At 57.0% G+C, this 16,639-nt stretch overlaps 19 non-coding genes across 19 annotated transcripts; all 19 read left to right on the top strand.

The window, feature by feature from the left end:
* The first annotated feature begins 654 nt into the window (after nt 1-654).
* On the top strand, nt 655-845 carry LOC136951032 (U2 spliceosomal RNA). Its single transcript, XR_010877537.1, has one exon. It is a non-coding gene; the product is annotated as a U2 spliceosomal RNA (small nuclear RNA).
* An 803-nt stretch (nt 846-1,648) lies between these two features.
* LOC136951166 (U5 spliceosomal RNA) lies at nt 1,649-1,766 on the top strand. The gene has a single exon (XR_010877654.1). It is a non-coding gene; the product is annotated as a U5 spliceosomal RNA (small nuclear RNA).
* A 588-nt stretch (nt 1,767-2,354) lies between these two features.
* On the top strand, nt 2,355-2,545 carry LOC136951031 (U2 spliceosomal RNA). Its single transcript, XR_010877536.1, has one exon. It is a non-coding gene; the product is annotated as a U2 spliceosomal RNA (small nuclear RNA).
* A 798-nt stretch (nt 2,546-3,343) lies between these two features.
* Nucleotides 3,344-3,461, top strand: LOC136951165 (U5 spliceosomal RNA). Its single transcript, XR_010877653.1, has one exon. It is a non-coding gene; the product is annotated as a U5 spliceosomal RNA (small nuclear RNA).
* Nucleotides 3,462-4,225: 764 nt separating this feature from the next.
* Nucleotides 4,226-4,416, top strand: LOC136951030 (U2 spliceosomal RNA). The gene has a single exon (XR_010877535.1). It is a non-coding gene; the product is annotated as a U2 spliceosomal RNA (small nuclear RNA).
* An 808-nt stretch (nt 4,417-5,224) lies between these two features.
* Nucleotides 5,225-5,342, top strand: LOC136951163 (U5 spliceosomal RNA). The gene has a single exon (XR_010877652.1). It is a non-coding gene; the product is annotated as a U5 spliceosomal RNA (small nuclear RNA).
* Nucleotides 5,343-5,974: 632 nt separating this feature from the next.
* LOC136951266 (U2 spliceosomal RNA) lies at nt 5,975-6,165 on the top strand. Its single transcript, XR_010877750.1, has one exon. It is a non-coding gene; the product is annotated as a U2 spliceosomal RNA (small nuclear RNA).
* An 802-nt stretch (nt 6,166-6,967) lies between these two features.
* On the top strand, nt 6,968-7,085 carry LOC136951162 (U5 spliceosomal RNA). The gene has a single exon (XR_010877651.1). It is a non-coding gene; the product is annotated as a U5 spliceosomal RNA (small nuclear RNA).
* Nucleotides 7,086-7,673: 588 nt separating this feature from the next.
* On the top strand, nt 7,674-7,864 carry LOC136951265 (U2 spliceosomal RNA). The gene has a single exon (XR_010877749.1). It is a non-coding gene; the product is annotated as a U2 spliceosomal RNA (small nuclear RNA).
* Nucleotides 7,865-8,662: 798 nt separating this feature from the next.
* On the top strand, nt 8,663-8,780 carry LOC136951161 (U5 spliceosomal RNA). Its single transcript, XR_010877650.1, has one exon. It is a non-coding gene; the product is annotated as a U5 spliceosomal RNA (small nuclear RNA).
* Nucleotides 8,781-9,280: 500 nt separating this feature from the next.
* Nucleotides 9,281-9,471, top strand: LOC136951264 (U2 spliceosomal RNA). The gene has a single exon (XR_010877748.1). It is a non-coding gene; the product is annotated as a U2 spliceosomal RNA (small nuclear RNA).
* An 800-nt stretch (nt 9,472-10,271) lies between these two features.
* On the top strand, nt 10,272-10,389 carry LOC136951160 (U5 spliceosomal RNA). The gene has a single exon (XR_010877649.1). It is a non-coding gene; the product is annotated as a U5 spliceosomal RNA (small nuclear RNA).
* Nucleotides 10,390-10,977: 588 nt separating this feature from the next.
* LOC136951263 (U2 spliceosomal RNA) lies at nt 10,978-11,168 on the top strand. Its single transcript, XR_010877747.1, has one exon. It is a non-coding gene; the product is annotated as a U2 spliceosomal RNA (small nuclear RNA).
* A 795-nt stretch (nt 11,169-11,963) lies between these two features.
* LOC136951159 (U5 spliceosomal RNA) lies at nt 11,964-12,081 on the top strand. Its single transcript, XR_010877648.1, has one exon. It is a non-coding gene; the product is annotated as a U5 spliceosomal RNA (small nuclear RNA).
* A 632-nt stretch (nt 12,082-12,713) lies between these two features.
* On the top strand, nt 12,714-12,904 carry LOC136951262 (U2 spliceosomal RNA). The gene has a single exon (XR_010877746.1). It is a non-coding gene; the product is annotated as a U2 spliceosomal RNA (small nuclear RNA).
* Nucleotides 12,905-13,708: 804 nt separating this feature from the next.
* On the top strand, nt 13,709-13,826 carry LOC136951158 (U5 spliceosomal RNA). Its single transcript, XR_010877647.1, has one exon. It is a non-coding gene; the product is annotated as a U5 spliceosomal RNA (small nuclear RNA).
* A 500-nt stretch (nt 13,827-14,326) lies between these two features.
* Nucleotides 14,327-14,517, top strand: LOC136951260 (U2 spliceosomal RNA). The gene has a single exon (XR_010877744.1). It is a non-coding gene; the product is annotated as a U2 spliceosomal RNA (small nuclear RNA).
* Nucleotides 14,518-15,325: 808 nt separating this feature from the next.
* LOC136951157 (U5 spliceosomal RNA) lies at nt 15,326-15,443 on the top strand. Its single transcript, XR_010877646.1, has one exon. It is a non-coding gene; the product is annotated as a U5 spliceosomal RNA (small nuclear RNA).
* Nucleotides 15,444-16,207: 764 nt separating this feature from the next.
* Nucleotides 16,208-16,398, top strand: LOC136951259 (U2 spliceosomal RNA). The gene has a single exon (XR_010877743.1). It is a non-coding gene; the product is annotated as a U2 spliceosomal RNA (small nuclear RNA).
* The last annotated feature ends 241 nt before the right edge of the window (nt 16,399-16,639 follow it).

Genomic DNA, 16,639 nt, shown 5'->3' with positions numbered 1-16,639 from the left:
CTGTTGCCTTTTGGCCTGGGCTTTCCGCTTCCGTCCCTGCTTGTCCTGCGGCTTTTGGCCTGGGCTTTCCGCTTCCGTCCCTGCTTGTCCTGCGGCTTTTGGCCTGGGCTTTCCGCTTCCGTCCCTGCTTGTCCTGCGGCTTTTGGCCTGGGCTTTCCGCTTCCGTCCCTGCTTGTCCTGCGGCTTTTGGCCTGGGCTTTCCGCTTCCGTCCCTGCTTGTCCTGCGGCTTTTGGCCTGGGCTTTCCGCTTCCGTCCCTGCTTGTCCTGCGGCTTTTGGCCTGGGCTTTCCGCTTCCGTCCCTGCTTGTCCTGCGGCTTTTGGCCTGGGCTTTCCGCTTCCGTCCCTGCTTGTCCTGCGGCTTTTGGCCTGGGCTTTCCGCTTCCGTCCCTGCTTGTCCTGCGGCTTTTGGCCTGGGCTTTCCGCTTCCGTCCCTGCTTGTCCTGCGGCTTTTGGCCTGGGCTTTCCGCTTCCGTCCCTGCTTGTCCTGCGGCTTTTGGCCTGGGCTTTCCGCTTCCGTCCCTGCTTGTCCTGCGGCTTTTGGCCTCGGCTTTGGTTTTGGCTTTTGGTGGTTTCGGCCGTTCTCGGTGTGGTGACCGAGCGGCCCAGGTGGTGCACGGAGGGTCCGCGCGCCGGGGGCGTCCGATAATGCGGTCATCGCTTCTCGGCCTTTTGGCTAAGATCAAGTGTAGTATCTGTTCTTATCAGTTTAATATCTGATATGTCCTCCATGCGAGGACAACATATTAAACGGATTTTTGCAACAGGGAGTCGGAACAGGGGCTCGCTCCGTCCGCTCCGCGCATCGCCCCGGTATTGCAGCGTCTCCGGGAAGGGTGCAATCTTTCTAAGCGTGTCAAAGAGAAAAGCTAGTGAGGGAGGGAGGGAGGGAGGGAGGGAGGGAGGGAGGGAGGGAGGGAGGGAAGGAAGGAAGGAAGGAAGGAGGGAGGGAAGGAGGGAATGTCTGAATGAGTGAGGTTTGGGGGAGAGGGGTTTAGGTTAGGGCTAGGGTTTTTGGGGTGAGGGTCAAAAAACCCTCAAAAGGGGGGGGCCCCCCAACAAAGCGGAACAAGCGATCCCTACCAAAAAAACGGGGTGAAAAGGGGGTGTGGGCGGAGCCCTGTCGGCCGGTGGCGTTTTCCCGCCCTTTTAGATATAAAAAAAAAAAAAAAAAAAAAAAAAAAAAAAAAGTGAGTGACTGAGTGAGTGAGTGACTGAGTGAGTGACTGAGTGAGTGAGTGACAGAGAGAGAGAGAGAGAGAGAGAGAGAGAGAGAGAGAGAGAGAGAGAGAGAGAGAGCTGGCTGACATTCAGCGGGGCCGAGGTGAAAAACTGGAAGGCAATCGGAATGAGTTTTTTATCGCCGTGTCAGTCGACACCAACACGGAGTGGACTGGCTGGAAGGCGCATACGATAAACACGTACGGATCTTAATGGAGAAAAAGCCATCAATGAAATGGAGAAAGTGCGGTAAGGAAAGAAAAGCCAAGCGGGCGGGCCGAGCCCCTCTGCGGCCCGTGGCGTTTCCGCGCCTTTTTTTTCCCGAGAAGGATGCGGTTCGCCCCGGTTCTCCCCGGTTCGCCCCCGCGGACGGGTGAGTCAGGGCCAACGGAGGGGTTGGGGGTAGGCCGTTTGGGTCGTTTCAAATCGACGCTCTGGTTCCCCTTCAGCACGCACAAGCCTTTCGCCTTTTACTAAAGACTTCCGTGGAGGGGAGCGCCGACGAGTGGAACGTGGTATTTTTGGGAGGCTTTGCCCGAGGGAGGGCAGAGCCTGATGGACGTGTGACAAAAGCAGGGTGAGGTTGGCTTTGGGGTTAGGTGCGTGCCTGCGGGTAAGGCAGGTTTTGTCTTTGCTTCTTCTGTAGCTGTTTCAATTCTGTTGCCTTTTGGCCTGGGCTTTCCGCTTCCGTCCCTGCTTGTCCTGCGGCTTTTGGCCTGGGCTTTCCGCTTCCGTCCCTGCTTGTCCTGCGGCTTTTGGCCTGGGCTTTCCGCTTCCGTCCCTGCTTGTCCTGCGGCTTTTGGCCTGGGCTTTCCGCTTCCGTCCCTGCTTGTCCTGCGGCTTTTGGCCTGGGCTTTCCGCTTCCGTCCCTGCTTGTCCTGCGGCTTTTGGCCTGGGCTTTCCGCTTCCGTCCCTGCTTGTCCTGCGGCTTTTGGCCTGGGCTTTCCGCTTCCGTCCCTGCTTGTCCTGCGGCTTTTGGCCTGGGCTTTCCGCTTCCGTCCCTGCTTGTCCTGCGGCTTTTGGCCTCGGCTTTGGTTTTGGCTTTTGGTGGTTTCGGCCGTTCTCGGTGTGGTGACCGAGCGGCCCAGGTGGTGCACGGAGGGTCCGCGCGCCGGGGGCGTCCGATAATGCGGTCATCGCTTCTCGGCCTTTTGGCTAAGATCAAGTGTAGTATCTGTTCTTATCAGTTTAATATCTGATATGTCCTCCATGCGAGGACAACATATTAAACGGATTTTTGCAACAGGGAGTCGGAACAGGGGCTCGCTCCGTCCGCTCCGCGCATCGCCCCGGTATTGCAGCGTCTCCGGGAAGGGTGCAATCTTTCTAAGCGTGTCAAAGAGAAAAGCTAGTGAGGGAGGGAGGGAGGGAGGGAGGGAGGGAGGGAGGGAGGGAGGGAAGGAAGGAAGGAAGGAAGGAGGGAGGGAAGGAGGGAATGTCTGAATGAGTGAGGTTTGGGGGAGAGGGGTTTAGGTTAGGGCTAGGGTTTTTGGGGTGAGGGTCAAAAAACCCTCAAAAGGGGGGGGCCCCCCAACAAAGCGGAACAAGCGATCCCTACCAAAAAAACGGGGTGAAAAGGGGGTGTGGGCGGAGCCCTGTCGGCCGGTGGCGTTTTCCCGCCCTTTTAGATATAAAAAAAAAAAAAAAAAAAAAAAAAAAAAAAAAAGTGAGTGACTGAGTGAGTGAGTGACTGAGTGAGTGACTGAGTGAGTGAGTGACAGAGAGAGAGAGAGAGAGAGAGAGAGAGAGAGAGAGAGAGAGAGAGAGAGAGAGCTGGCTGACATTCAGCGGGGCCGAGGTGAAAAACTGGAAGGCAATCGGAATGAGTTTTTTATCGCCGTGTCAGTCGACACCAACACGGAGTGGACTGGCTGGAAGGCGCATACGATAAACACGTACGGATCTTAATGGAGAAAAAGCCATCAATGAAATGGAGAAAGTGCGGTAAGGAAAGAAAAGCCAAGCGGGCGGGCCGAGCCCCTCTGCGGCCCGTGGCGTTTCCGCGCCTTTTTTTTCCCGAGAAGGATGCGGTTCGCCCCGGTTCTCCCCGGTTCGCCCCCGCGGACGGGTGAGTCAGGGCCAACGGAGGGGTTGGGGGTAGGCCGTTTGGGTCGTTTCAAATCGACGCTCTGGTTCCCCTTCAGCACGCACAAGCCTTTCGCCTTTTACTAAAGACTTCCGTGGAGGGGAGCGCCGACGAGTGGAACGTGGTATTTTTGGGAGGCTTTGCCCGAGGGAGGGCAGAGCCTGATGGACGTGTGACAAAAGCAGGGTGAGGTTGGCTTTGGGGTTAGGTGCGTGCCTGCGGGTAAGGCAGGTTTTGTCTTTGCTTCTTCTGTAGCTGTTTCAATTCTGTTGCCTTTTGGCCTGGGCTTTCCGCTTCCGTCCCTGCTTGTCCTGCGGCTTTTGGCCTGGGCTTTCCGCTTCCGTCCCTGCTTGTCCTGCGGCTTTTGGCCTGGGCTTTCCGCTTCCGTCCCTGCTTGTCCTGCGGCTTTTGGCCTGGGCTTTCCGCTTCCGTCCCTGCTTGTCCTGCGGCTTTTGGCCTGGGCTTTCCGCTTCCGTCCCTGCTTGTCCTGCGGCTTTTGGCCTGGGCTTTCCGCTTCCGTCCCTGCTTGTCCTGCGGCTTTTGGCCTGGGCTTTCCGCTTCCGTCCCTGCTTGTCCTGCGGCTTTTGGCCTGGGCTTTCCGCTTCCGTCCCTGCTTGTCCTGCGGCTTTTGGCCTGGGCTTTCCGCTTCCGTCCCTGCTTGTCCTGCGGCTTTTGGCCTGGGCTTTCCGCTTCCGTCCCTGCTTGTCCTGCGGCTTTTGGCCTGGGCTTTCCGCTTCCGTCCCTGCTTGTCCTGCGGCTTTTGGCCTGGGCTTTCCGCTTCCGTCCCTGCTTGTCCTGCGGCTTTTGGCCTCGGCTTTGGTTTTGGCTTTTGGTGGTTTCGGCCGTTCTCGGTGTGGTGACCGAGCGGCCCAGGTGGTGCACGGAGGGTCCGCGCGCCGGGGGCGTCCGATAATGCGGTCATCGCTTCTCGGCCTTTTGGCTAAGATCAAGTGTAGTATCTGTTCTTATCAGTTTAATATCTGATATGTCCTCCATGCGAGGACAACATATTAAACGGATTTTTGCAACAGGGAGTCGGAACAGGGGCTCGCTCCGTCCGCTCCGCGCATCGCCCCGGTATTGCAGCGTCTCCGGGAAGGGTGCAATCTTTCTAAGCGTGTCAAAGAGAAAAGCTAGTGAGGGAGGGAGGGAGGGAGGGAGGGAGGGAGGGAGGGAGGGAGGGAGGGAGGGAAGGAAGGAAGGAAGGAAGGAGGGAGGGAAGGAGGGAATGTCTGAATGAGTGAGGTTTGGGGGAGAGGGGTTTAGGTTAGGGCTAGGGTTTTTGGGGTGAGGGTCAAAAAACCCTCAAAAGGGGGGGGCCCCCCAACAAAGCGGAACAAGCGATCCCTACCAAAAAAACGGGGTGAAAAGGGGGTGTGGGCGGAGCCCTGTCGGCCGGTGGCGTTTTCCCGCCCTTTTAGATATAAAAAAAAAAAAAAAAAAAAAAAAAAAAAAAAAAGTGAGTGACTGAGTGAGTGAGTGACTGAGTGAGTGACTGAGTGAGTGAGTGACAGAGAGAGAGAGAGAGAGAGAGAGAGAGAGAGAGAGAGAGAGAGAGAGAGAGAGAGCTGGCTGACATTCAGCGGGGCCGAGGTGAAAAACTGGAAGGCAATCGGAATGAGTTTTTTATCGCCGTGTCAGTCGACACCAACACGGAGTGGACTGGCTGGAAGGCGCATACGATAAACACGTACGGATCTTAATGGAGAAAAAGCCATCAATGAAATGGAGAAAGTGCGGTAAGGAAAGAAAAGCCAAGCGGGCGGGCCGAGCCCCTCTGCGGCCCGTGGCGTTTCCGCGCCTTTTTTTTCCCGAGAAGGATGCGGTTCGCCCCGGTTCTCCCCGGTTCGCCCCCGCGGACGGGTGAGTCAGGGCCAACGGAGGGGTTGGGGGTAGGCCGTTTGGGTCGTTTCAAATCGACGCTCTGGTTCCCCTTCAGCACGCACAAGCCTTTCGCCTTTTACTAAAGACTTCCGTGGAGGGGAGCGCCGACGAGTGGAACGTGGTATTTTTGGGAGGCTTTGCCCGAGGGAGGGCAGAGCCTGATGGACGTGTGACAAAAGCAGGGTGAGGTTGGCTTTGGGGTTAGGTGCGTGCCTGCGGGTAAGGCAGGTTTTGTCTTTGCTTCTTCTGTAGCTGTTTCAATTCTGTTGCCTTTTGGCCTGGGCTTTCCGCTTCCGTCCCTGCTTGTCCTGCGGCTTTTGGCCTGGGCTTTCCGCTTCCGTCCCTGCTTGTCCTGCGGCTTTTGGCCTGGGCTTTCCGCTTCCGTCCCTGCTTGTCCTGCGGCTTTTGGCCTGGGCTTTCCGCTTCCGTCCCTGCTTGTCCTGCGGCTTTTGGCCTGGGCTTTCCGCTTCCGTCCCTGCTTGTCCTGCGGCTTTTGGCCTGGGCTTTCCGCTTCCGTCCCTGCTTGTCCTGCGGCTTTTGGCCTGGGCTTTCCGCTTCCGTCCCTGCTTGTCCTGCGGCTTTTGGCCTGGGCTTTCCGCTTCCGTCCCTGCTTGTCCTGCGGCTTTTGGCCTGGGCTTTCCGCTTCCGTCCCTGCTTGTCCTGCGGCTTTTGGCCTCGGCTTTGGTTTTGGCTTTTGGTGGTTTCGGCCGTTCTCGGTGTGGTGACCGAGCGGCCCAGGTGGTGCACGGAGGGTCCGCGCGCCGGGGGCGTCCGATAATGCGGTCATCGCTTCTCGGCCTTTTGGCTAAGATCAAGTGTAGTATCTGTTCTTATCAGTTTAATATCTGATATGTCCTCCATGCGAGGACAACATATTAAACGGATTTTTGCAACAGGGAGTCGGAACAGGGGCTCGCTCCGTCCGCTCCGCGCATCGCCCCGGTATTGCAGCGTCTCCGGGAAGGGTGCAATCTTTCTAAGCGTGTCAAAGAGAAAAGCTAGTGAGGGAGGGAGGGAGGGAGGGAGGGAGGGAGGGAGGGAGGGAGGGAGGGAAGGAAGGAAGGAAGGAAGGAGGGAGGGAAGGAGGGAATGTCTGAATGAGTGAGGTTTGGGGGAGAGGGGTTTAGGTTAGGGCTAGGGTTTTTGGGGTGAGGGTCAAAAAACCCTCAAAAGGGGGGGGCCCCCCAACAAAGCGGAACAAGCGATCCCTACCAAAAAAACGGGGTGAAAAGGGGGTGTGGGCGGAGCCCTGTCGGCCGGTGGCGTTTTCCCGCCCTTTTAGATATAAAAAAAAAAAAAAAAAAAAAAAAAAAAAAAAAAGTGAGTGACTGAGTGAGTGAGTGACTGAGTGAGTGACTGAGTGAGTGAGTGACAGAGAGAGAGAGAGAGAGAGAGAGAGAGAGAGAGAGAGAGAGAGAGAGAGAGAGCTGGCTGACATTCAGCGGGGCCGAGGTGAAAAACTGGAAGGCAATCGGAATGAGTTTTTTATCGCCGTGTCAGTCGACACCAACACGGAGTGGACTGGCTGGAAGGCGCATACGATAAACACGTACGGATCTTAATGGAGAAAAAGCCATCAATGAAATGGAGAAAGTGCGGTAAGGAAAGAAAAGCCAAGCGGGCGGGCCGAGCCCCTCTGCGGCCCGTGGCGTTTCCGCGCCTTTTTTTTCCCGAGAAGGATGCGGTTCGCCCCGGTTCTCCCCGGTTCGCCCCCGCGGACGGGTGAGTCAGGGCCAACGGAGGGGTTGGGGGTAGGCCGTTTGGGTCGTTTCAAATCGACGCTCTGGTTCCCCTTCAGCACGCACAAGCCTTTCGCCTTTTACTAAAGACTTCCGTGGAGGGGAGCGCCGACGAGTGGAACGTGGTATTTTTGGGAGGCTTTGCCCGAGGGAGGGCAGAGCCTGATGGACGTGTGACAAAAGCAGGGTGAGGTTGGCTTTGGGGTTAGGTGCGTGCCTGCGGGTAAGGCAGGTTTTGTCTTTGCTTCTTCTGTAGCTGTTTCAATTCTGTTGCCTTTTGGCCTGGGCTTTCCGCTTCCGTCCCTGCTTGTCCTGCGGCTTTTGGCCTGGGCTTTCCGCTTCCGTCCCTGCTTGTCCTGCGGCTTTTGGCCTGGGCTTTCCGCTTCCGTCCCTGCTTGTCCTGCGGCTTTTGGCCTGGGCTTTCCGCTTCCGTCCCTGCTTGTCCTGCGGCTTTTGGCCTGGGCTTTCCGCTTCCGTCCCTGCTTGTCCTGCGGCTTTTGGCCTGGGCTTTCCGCTTCCGTCCCTGCTTGTCCTGCGGCTTTTGGCCTGGGCTTTCCGCTTCCGTCCCTGCTTGTCCTGCGGCTTTTGGCCTGGGCTTTCCGCTTCCGTCCCTGCTTGTCCTGCGGCTTTTGGCCTCGGCTTTGGTTTTGGCTTTTGGTGGTTTCGGCCGTTCTCGGTGTGGTGACCGAGCGGCCCAGGTGGTGCACGGAGGGTCCGCGCGCCGGGGGCGTCCGATAATGCGGTCATCGCTTCTCGGCCTTTTGGCTAAGATCAAGTGTAGTATCTGTTCTTATCAGTTTAATATCTGATATGTCCTCCATGCGAGGACAACATATTAAACGGATTTTTGCAACAGGGAGTCGGAACAGGGGCTCGCTCCGTCCGCTCCGCGCATCGCCCCGGTATTGCAGCGTCTCCGGGAAGGGTGCAATCTTTCTAAGCGTGTCAAAGAGAAAAGCTAGTGAGGGAGGGAGGGAGGGAGGGAGGGAGGGAGGGAGGGAGGGAGGGAAGGAAGGAAGGAAGGAAGGAGGGAGGGAAGGAGGGAATGTCTGAATGAGTGAGGTTTGGGGGAGAGGGGTTTAGGTTAGGGCTAGGGTTTTTGGGGTGAGGGTCAAAAAACCCTCAAAAGGGGGGGGCCCCCCAACAAAGCGGAACAAGCGATCCCTACCAAAAAAACGGGGTGAAAAGGGGGTGTGGGCGGAGCCCTGTCGGCCGGTGGCGTTTTCCCGCCCTTTTAGATATAAAAAAAAAAAAAAAAAAAAAAAAAAAAAAAAAAGTGAGTGACTGAGTGAGTGAGTGACTGAGTGAGTGACTGAGTGAGTGAGTGACAGAGAGAGAGAGAGAGAGAGAGAGAGAGAGAGAGAGAGAGAGAGAGAGAGAGAGCTGGCTGACATTCAGCGGGGCCGAGGTGAAAAACTGGAAGGCAATCGGAATGAGTTTTTTATCGCCGTGTCAGTCGACACCAACACGGAGTGGACTGGCTGGAAGGCGCATACGATAAACACGTACGGATCTTAATGGAGAAAAAGCCATCAATGAAATGGAGAAAGTGCGGTAAGGAAAGAAAAGCCAAGCGGGCGGGCCGAGCCCCTCTGCGGCCCGTGGCGTTTCCGCGCCTTTTTTTTCCCGAGAAGGATGCGGTTCGCCCCGGTTCTCCCCGGTTCGCCCCCGCGGACGGGTGAGTCAGGGCCAACGGAGGGGTTGGGGGTAGGCCGTTTGGGTCGTTTCAAATCGACGCTCTGGTTCCCCTTCAGCACGCACAAGCCTTTCGCCTTTTACTAAAGACTTCCGTGGAGGGGAGCGCCGACGAGTGGAACGTGGTATTTTTGGGAGGCTTTGCCCGAGGGAGGGCAGAGCCTGATGGACGTGTGACAAAAGCAGGGTGAGGTTGGCTTTGGGGTTAGGTGCGTGCCTGCGGGTAAGGCAGGTTTTGTCTTTGCTTCTTCTGTAGCTGTTTCAATTCTGTTGCCTTTTGGCCTGGGCTTTCCGCTTCCGTCCCTGCTTGTCCTGCGGCTTTTGGCCTGGGCTTTCCGCTTCCGTCCCTGCTTGTCCTGCGGCTTTTGGCCTGGGCTTTCCGCTTCCGTCCCTGCTTGTCCTGCGGCTTTTGGCCTGGGCTTTCCGCTTCCGTCCCTGCTTGTCCTGCGGCTTTTGGCCTGGGCTTTCCGCTTCCGTCCCTGCTTGTCCTGCGGCTTTTGGCCTGGGCTTTCCGCTTCCGTCCCTGCTTGTCCTGCGGCTTTTGGCCTCGGCTTTGGTTTTGGCTTTTGGTGGTTTCGGCCGTTCTCGGTGTGGTGACCGAGCGGCCCAGGTGGTGCACGGAGGGTCCGCGCGCCGGGGGCGTCCGATAATGCGGTCATCGCTTCTCGGCCTTTTGGCTAAGATCAAGTGTAGTATCTGTTCTTATCAGTTTAATATCTGATATGTCCTCCATGCGAGGACAACATATTAAACGGATTTTTGCAACAGGGAGTCGGAACAGGGGCTCGCTCCGTCCGCTCCGCGCATCGCCCCGGTATTGCAGCGTCTCCGGGAAGGGTGCAATCTTTCTAAGCGTGTCAAAGAGAAAAGCTAGTGAGGGAGGGAGGGAGGGAGGGAGGGAGGGAGGGAGGGAGGGAGGGAAGGAAGGAAGGAAGGAAGGAGGGAGGGAAGGAGGGAATGTCTGAATGAGTGAGGTTTGGGGGAGAGGGGTTTAGGTTAGGGCTAGGGTTTTTGGGGTGAGGGTCAAAAAACCCTCAAAAGGGGGGGGCCCCCCAACAAAGCGGAACAAGCGATCCCTACCAAAAAAACGGGGTGAAAAGGGGGTGTGGGCGGAGCCCTGTCGGCCGGTGGCGTTTTCCCGCCCTTTTAGATATAAAAAAAAAAAAAAAAAAAAAAAAAAAAAAAAAAGTGAGTGACTGAGTGAGTGAGTGACTGAGTGAGTGACTGAGTGAGTGAGTGACAGAGAGAGAGAGAGAGAGAGAGAGAGAGAGAGAGAGAGAGAGAGAGAGAGAGAGCTGGCTGACATTCAGCGGGGCCGAGGTGAAAAACTGGAAGGCAATCGGAATGAGTTTTTTATCGCCGTGTCAGTCGCGACACCAACACGGAGTGGACTGGCTGGAAGGCGCATACGATAAACACGTACGGATCTTAATGGAGAAAAAGCCATCAATGAAATGGAGAAAGTGCGGTAAGGAAAGAAAAGCCAAGCGGGCGGGCCGAGCCCCTCTGCGGCCCGTGGCGTTTCCGCGCCTTTTTTTTCCCGAGAAGGATGCGGTTCGCCCCGGTTCTCCCCGGTTCGCCCCCGCGGACGGGTGAGTCAGGGCCAACGGAGGGGTTGGGGGTAGGCCGTTTGGGTCGTTTCAAATCGACGCTCTGGTTCCCCTTCAGCACGCACAAGCCTTTCGCCTTTTACTAAAGACTTCCGTGGAGGGGAGCGCCGACGAGTGGAACGTGGTATTTTTGGGAGGCTTTGCCCGAGGGAGGGCAGAGCCTGATGGACGTGTGACAAAAGCAGGGTGAGGTTGGCTTTGGGGTTAGGTGCGTGCCTGCGGGTAAGGCAGGTTTTGTCTTTGCTTCTTCTGTAGCTGTTTCAATTCTGTTGCCTTTTGGCCTGGGCTTTCCGCTTCCGTCCCTGCTTGTCCTGCGGCTTTTGGCCTGGGCTTTCCGCTTCCGTCCCTGCTTGTCCTGCGGCTTTTGGCCTGGGCTTTCCGCTTCCGTCCCTGCTTGTCCTGCGGCTTTTGGCCTGGGCTTTCCGCTTCCGTCCCTGCTTGTCCTGCGGCTTTTGGCCTGGGCTTTCCGCTTCCGTCCCTGCTTGTCCTGCGGCTTTTGGCCTGGGCTTTCCGCTTCCGTCCCTGCTTGTCCTGCGGCTTTTGGCCTGGGCTTTCCGCTTCCGTCCCTGCTTGTCCTGCGGCTTTTGGCCTGGGCTTTCCGCTTCCGTCCCTGCTTGTCCTGCGGCTTTTGGCCTCGGCTTTGGTTTTGGCTTTTGGTGGTTTCGGCCGTTCTCGGTGTGGTGACCGAGCGGCCCAGGTGGTGCACGGAGGGTCCGCGCGCCGGGGGCGTCCGATAATGCGGTCATCGCTTCTCGGCCTTTTGGCTAAGATCAAGTGTAGTATCTGTTCTTATCAGTTTAATATCTGATATGTCCTCCATGCGAGGACAACATATTAAACGGATTTTTGCAACAGGGAGTCGGAACAGGGGCTCGCTCCGTCCGCTCCGCGCATCGCCCCGGTATTGCAGCGTCTCCGGGAAGGGTGCAATCTTTCTAAGCGTGTCAAAGAGAAAAGCTAGTGAGGGAGGGAGGGAGGGAGGGAGGGAGGGAGGGAGGGAGGGAAGGAAGGAAGGAAGGAAGGAGGGAGGGAAGGAGGGAATGTCTGAATGAGTGAGGTTTGGGGGAGAGGGGTTTAGGTTAGGGCTAGGGTTTTTGGGGTGAGGGTCAAAAAACCCTCAAAAGGGGGGGGCCCCCCAACAAAGCGGAACAAGCGATCCCTACCAAAAAAACGGGGTGAAAAGGGGGTGTGGGCGGAGCCCTGTCGGCCGGTGGCGTTTTCCCGCCCTTTTAGATATAAAAAAAAAAAAAAAAAAAAAAAAAAAAAAAAAGTGAGTGACTGAGTGAGTGAGTGACTGAGTGAGTGACTGAGTGAGTGAGTGACAGAGAGAGAGAGAGAGAGAGAGAGAGAGAGAGAGAGAGAGAGAGAGAGAGAGAGAGCTGGCTGACATTCAGCGGGGCCGAGGTGAAAAACTGGAAGGCAATCGGAATGAGTTTTTTATCGCCGTGTCAGTCGACACCAACACGGAGTGGACTGGCTGGAAGGCGCATACGATAAACACGTACGGATCTTAATGGAGAAAAAGCCATCAATGAAATGGAGAAAGTGCGGTAAGGAAAGAAAAGCCAAGCGGGCGGGCCGAGCCCCTCTGCGGCCCGTGGCGTTTCCGCGCCTTTTTTTTCCCGAGAAGGATGCGGTTCGCCCCGGTTCTCCCCGGTTCGCCCCCGCGGACGGGTGAGTCAGGGCCAACGGAGGGGTTGGGGGTAGGCCGTTTGGGTCGTTTCAAATCGACGCTCTGGTTCCCCTTCAGCACGCACAAGCCTTTCGCCTTTTACTAAAGACTTCCGTGGAGGGGAGCGCCGACGAGTGGAACGTGGTATTTTTGGGAGGCTTTGCCCGAGGGAGGGCAGAGCCTGATGGACGTGTGACAAAAGCAGGGTGAGGTTGGCTTTGGGGTTAGGTGCGTGCCTGCGGGTAAGGCAGGTTTTGTCTTTGCTTCTTCTGTAGCTGTTTCAATTCTGTTGCCTTTTGGCCTGGGCTTTCCGCTTCCGTCCCTGCTTGTCCTGCGGCTTTTGGCCTGGGCTTTCCGCTTCCGTCCCTGCTTGTCCTGCGGCTTTTGGCCTGGGCTTTCCGCTTCCGTCCCTGCTTGTCCTGCGGCTTTTGGCCTGGGCTTTCCGCTTCCGTCCCTGCTTGTCCTGCGGCTTTTGGCCTGGGCTTTCCGCTTCCGTCCCTGCTTGTCCTGCGGCTTTTGGCCTGGGCTTTCCGCTTCCGTCCCTGCTTGTCCTGCGGCTTTTGGCCTGGGCTTTCCGCTTCCGTCCCTGCTTGTCCTGCGGCTTTTGGCCTGGGCTTTCCGCTTCCGTCCCTGCTTGTCCTGCGGCTTTTGGCCTGGGCTTTCCGCTTCCGTCCCTGCTTGTCCTGCGGCTTTTGGCCTCGGCTTTGGTTTTGGCTTTTGGTGGTTTCGGCCGTTCTCGGTGTGGTGACCGAGCGGCCCAGGTGGTGCACGGAGGGTCCGCGCGCCGGGGGCGTCCGATAATGCGGTCATCGCTTCTCGGCCTTTTGGCTAAGATCAAGTGTAGTATCTGTTCTTATCAGTTTAATATCTGATATGTCCTCCATGCGAGGACAACATATTAAACGGATTTTTGCAACAGGGAGTCGGAACAGGGGCTCGCTCCGTCCGCTCCGCGCATCGCCCCGGTATTGCAGCGTCTCCGGGAAGGGTGCAATCTTTCTAAGCGTGTCAAAGAGAAAAGCTAGTGAGGGAGGGAGGGAGGGAGGGAGGGAGGGAGGGAGGGAGGGAGGGAGGGAAGGAAGGAAGGAAGGAAGGAGGGAGGGAAGGAGGGAATGTCTGAATGAGTGAGGTTTGGGGGAGAGGGGTTTAGGTTAGGGCTAGGGTTTTTGGGGTGAGGGTCAAAAAACCCTCAAAAGGGGGGGGCCCCCCAACAAAGCGGAACAAGCGATCCCTACCAAAAAAACGGGGTGAAAAGGGGGTGTGGGCGGAGCCCTGTCGGCCGGTGGCGTTTTCCCGCCCTTTTAGATATAAAAAAAAAAAAAAAAAAAAAAAAAAAAAAAAAAGTGAGTGACTGAGTGAGTGAGTGACTGAGTGAGTGACTGAGTGAGTGAGTGACAGAGAGAGAGAGAGAGAGAGAGAGAGAGAGAGAGAGAGAGAGAGAGAGAGAGAGAGCTGGCTGACATTCAGCGGGGCCGAGGTGAAAAACTGGAAGGCAATCGGAATGAGTTTTTTATCGCCGTGTCAGTCGACACCAACACGGAGTGGACTGGCTGGAAGGCGCATACGATAAACACGTACGGATCTTAATGGAGAAAAAGCCATCAATGAAATGGAGAAAGTGCGGTAAGGAAAGAAAAGCCAAGCGGGCGGGCCGAGCCCCTCTGCGGCCCGTGGCGTTTCCGCGCCTTTTTTTTCCCGAGAAGGATGCGGTTCGCCCCGGTTCTCCCCGGTTCGCCCCCGCGGACGGGTGAGTCAGGGCCAACGGAGGGGTTGGGGGTAGGCCGTTTGGGTCGTTTCAAATCGACGCTCTGGTTCCCCTTCAGCACGCACAAGCCTTTCGCCTTTTACTAAAGACTTCCGTGGAGGGGAGCGCCGACGAGTGGAACGTGGTATTTTTGGGAGGCTTTGCCCGAGGGAGGGCAGAGCCTGATGGACGTGTGACAAAAGCAGGGTGAGGTTGGCTTTGGGGTTAGGTGCGTGCCTGCGGGTAAGGCAGGTTTTGTCTTTGCTTCTTCTGTAGCTGTTTCAATTCTGTTGCCTTTTGGCCTGGGCTTTCCGCTTCCGTCCCTGCTTGTCCTGCGGCTTTTGGCCTGGGCTTTCCGCTTCCGTCCCTGCTTGTCCTGCGGCTTTTGGCCTGGGCTTTCCGCTTCCGTCCCTGCTTGTCCTGCGGCTTTTGGCCTGGGCTTTCCGCTTCCGTCCCTGCTTGTCCTGCGGCTTTTGGCCTGGGCTTTCCGCTTCCGTCCCTGCTTGTCCTGCGGCTTTTGGCCTGGGCTTTCCGCTTCCGTCCCTGCTTGTCCTGCGGCTTTTGGCCTCGGCTTTGGTTTTGGCTTTTGGTGGTTTCGGCCGTTCTCGGTGTGGTGACCGAGCGGCCCAGGTGGTGCACGGAGGGTCCGCGCGCCGGGGGCGTCCGATAATGCGGTCATCGCTTCTCGGCCTTTTGGCTAAGATCAAGTGTAGTATCTGTTCTTATCAGTTTAATATCTGATATGTCCTCCATGCGAGGACAACATATTAAACGGATTTTTGCAACAGGGAGTCGGAACAGGGGCTCGCTCCGTCCGCTCCGCGCATCGCCCCGGTATTGCAGCGTCTCCGGGAAGGGTGCAATCTTTCTAAGCGTGTCAAAGAGAAAAGCTAGTGAGGGAGGGAGGGAGGGAGGGAGGGAGGGAGGGAGGGAGGGAGGGAGGGAGGGAAGGAAGGAAGGAAGGAAGGAGGGAGGGAAGGAGGGAATGTCTGAATGAGTGAGGTTTGGGGGAGAGGGGTTTAGGTTAGGGCTAGGGTTTTTGGGGTGAGGGTCAAAAAACCCTCAAAAGGGGGGGGCCCCCCAACAAAGCGGAACAAGCGATCCCTACCAAAAAAACGGGGTGAAAAGGGGGTGTGGGCGGAGCCCTGTCGGCCGGTGGCGTTTTCCCGCCCTTTTAGATATAAAAAAAAAAAAAAAAAAAAAAAAAAAAAAAAAAGTGAGTGACTGAGTGAGTGAGTGACTGAGTGAGTGACTGAGTGAGTGAGTGACAGAGAGAGAGAGAGAGAGAGAGAGAGAGAGAGAGAGAGAGAGAGAGAGAGAGAGAGCTGGCTGACATTCAGCGGGGCCGAGGTGAAAAACTGGAAGGCAATCGGAATGAGTTTTTTATCGCCGTGTCAGTCGACACCAACACGGAGTGGACTGGCTGGAAGGCGCATACGATAAACACGTACGGATCTTAATGGAGAAAAAGCCATCAATGAAATGGAGAAAGTGCGGTAAGGAAAGAAAAGCCAAGCGGGCGGGCCGAGCCCCTCTGCGGCCCGTGGCGTTTCCGCGCCTTTTTTTTCCCGAGAAGGATGCGGTTCGCCCCGGTTCTCCCCGGTTCGCCCCCGCGGACGGGTGAGTCAGGGCCAACGGAGGGGTTGGGGGTAGGCCGTTTGGGTCGTTTCAAATCGACGCTCTGGTTCCCCTTCAGCACGCACAAGCCTTTCGCCTTTTACTAAAGACTTCCGTGGAGGGGAGCGCCGACGAGTGGAACGTGGTATTTTTGGGAGGCTTTGCCCGAGGGAGGGCAGAGCCTGATGGACGTGTGACAAAAGCAGGGTGAGGTTGGCTTTGGGGTTAGGTGCGTGCCTGCGGGTAAGGCAGGTTTTGTCTTTGCTTCTTCTGTAGCTGTTTCAATTCTGTTGCCTTTTGGCCTGGGCTTTCCGCTTCCGTCCCTGCTTGTCCTGCGGCTTTTGGCCTGGGCTTTCCGCTTCCGTCCCTGCTTGTCCTGCGGCTTTTGGCCTGGGCTTTCCGCTTCCGTCCCTGCTTGTCCTGCGGCTTTTGGCCTGGGCTTTCCGCTTCCGTCCCTGCTTGTCCTGCGGCTTTTGGCCTGGGCTTTCCGCTTCCGTCCCTGCTTGTCCTGCGGCTTTTGGCCTGGGCTTTCCGCTTCCGTCCCTGCTTGTCCTGCGGCTTTTGGCCTGGGCTTTCCGCTTCCGTCCCTGCTTGTCCTGCGGCTTTTGGCCTGGGCTTTCCGCTTCCGTCCCTGCTTGTCCTGCGGCTTTTGGCCTGGGCTTTCCGCTTCCGTCCCTGCTTGTCCTGCGGCTTTTGGCCTGGGCTTTCCGCTTCCGTCCCTGCTTGTCCTGCGGCTTTTGGCCTGGGCTTTCCGCTTCCGTCCCTGCTTGTCCTGCGGCTTTTGGCCTGGGCTTTCCGCTTCCGTCCCTGCTTGTCCTGCGGCTTTTGGCCTCGGCTTTGGTTTTGGCTTTTGGTGGTTTCGGCCGTTCTCGGTGTGGTGACCGAGCGGCCCAGGTGGTGCACGGAGGGTCCGCGCGCCGGGGGCGTCCGATAATGCGGTCATCGCTTCTCGGCCTTTTGGCTAAGATCAAGTGTAGTATCTGTTCTTATCAGTTTAATATCTGATATGTCCTCCATGCGAGGACAACATATTAAACGGATTTTTGCAACAGGGAGTCGGAACAGGGGCTCGCTCCGTCCGCTCCGCGCATCGCCCCGGTATTGCAGCGTCTCCGGGAAGGGTGCAATCTTTCTAAGCGTGTCAAAGAGAAAAGCTAGTGAGGGAGGGAGGGAGGGAGGGAGGGAGGGAAGGAAGGAAGGAAGGAAGGAGGGAGGGAAGGAGGGAATGTCTGAATGAGTGAGGTTTGGGGGAGAGGGGTTTAGGTTAGGGCTAGGGTTTTTGGGGTGAGGGTCAAAAAACCCTCAAAAGGGGGGGGCCCCCCAACAAAGCGGAACAAGCGATCCCTACCAAAAAAACGGGGTGAAAAGGGGGT

This window comes from Osmerus mordax, chromosome 10, assembly GCF_038355195.1.
Source record: "Osmerus mordax isolate fOsmMor3 chromosome 10, fOsmMor3.pri, whole genome shotgun sequence".
Lineage (NCBI taxonomy): Eukaryota > Metazoa > Chordata > Actinopteri > Osmeriformes > Osmeridae > Osmerus > Osmerus mordax.
This window is presented reverse-complemented; position numbering and strand designations above follow the sequence as displayed.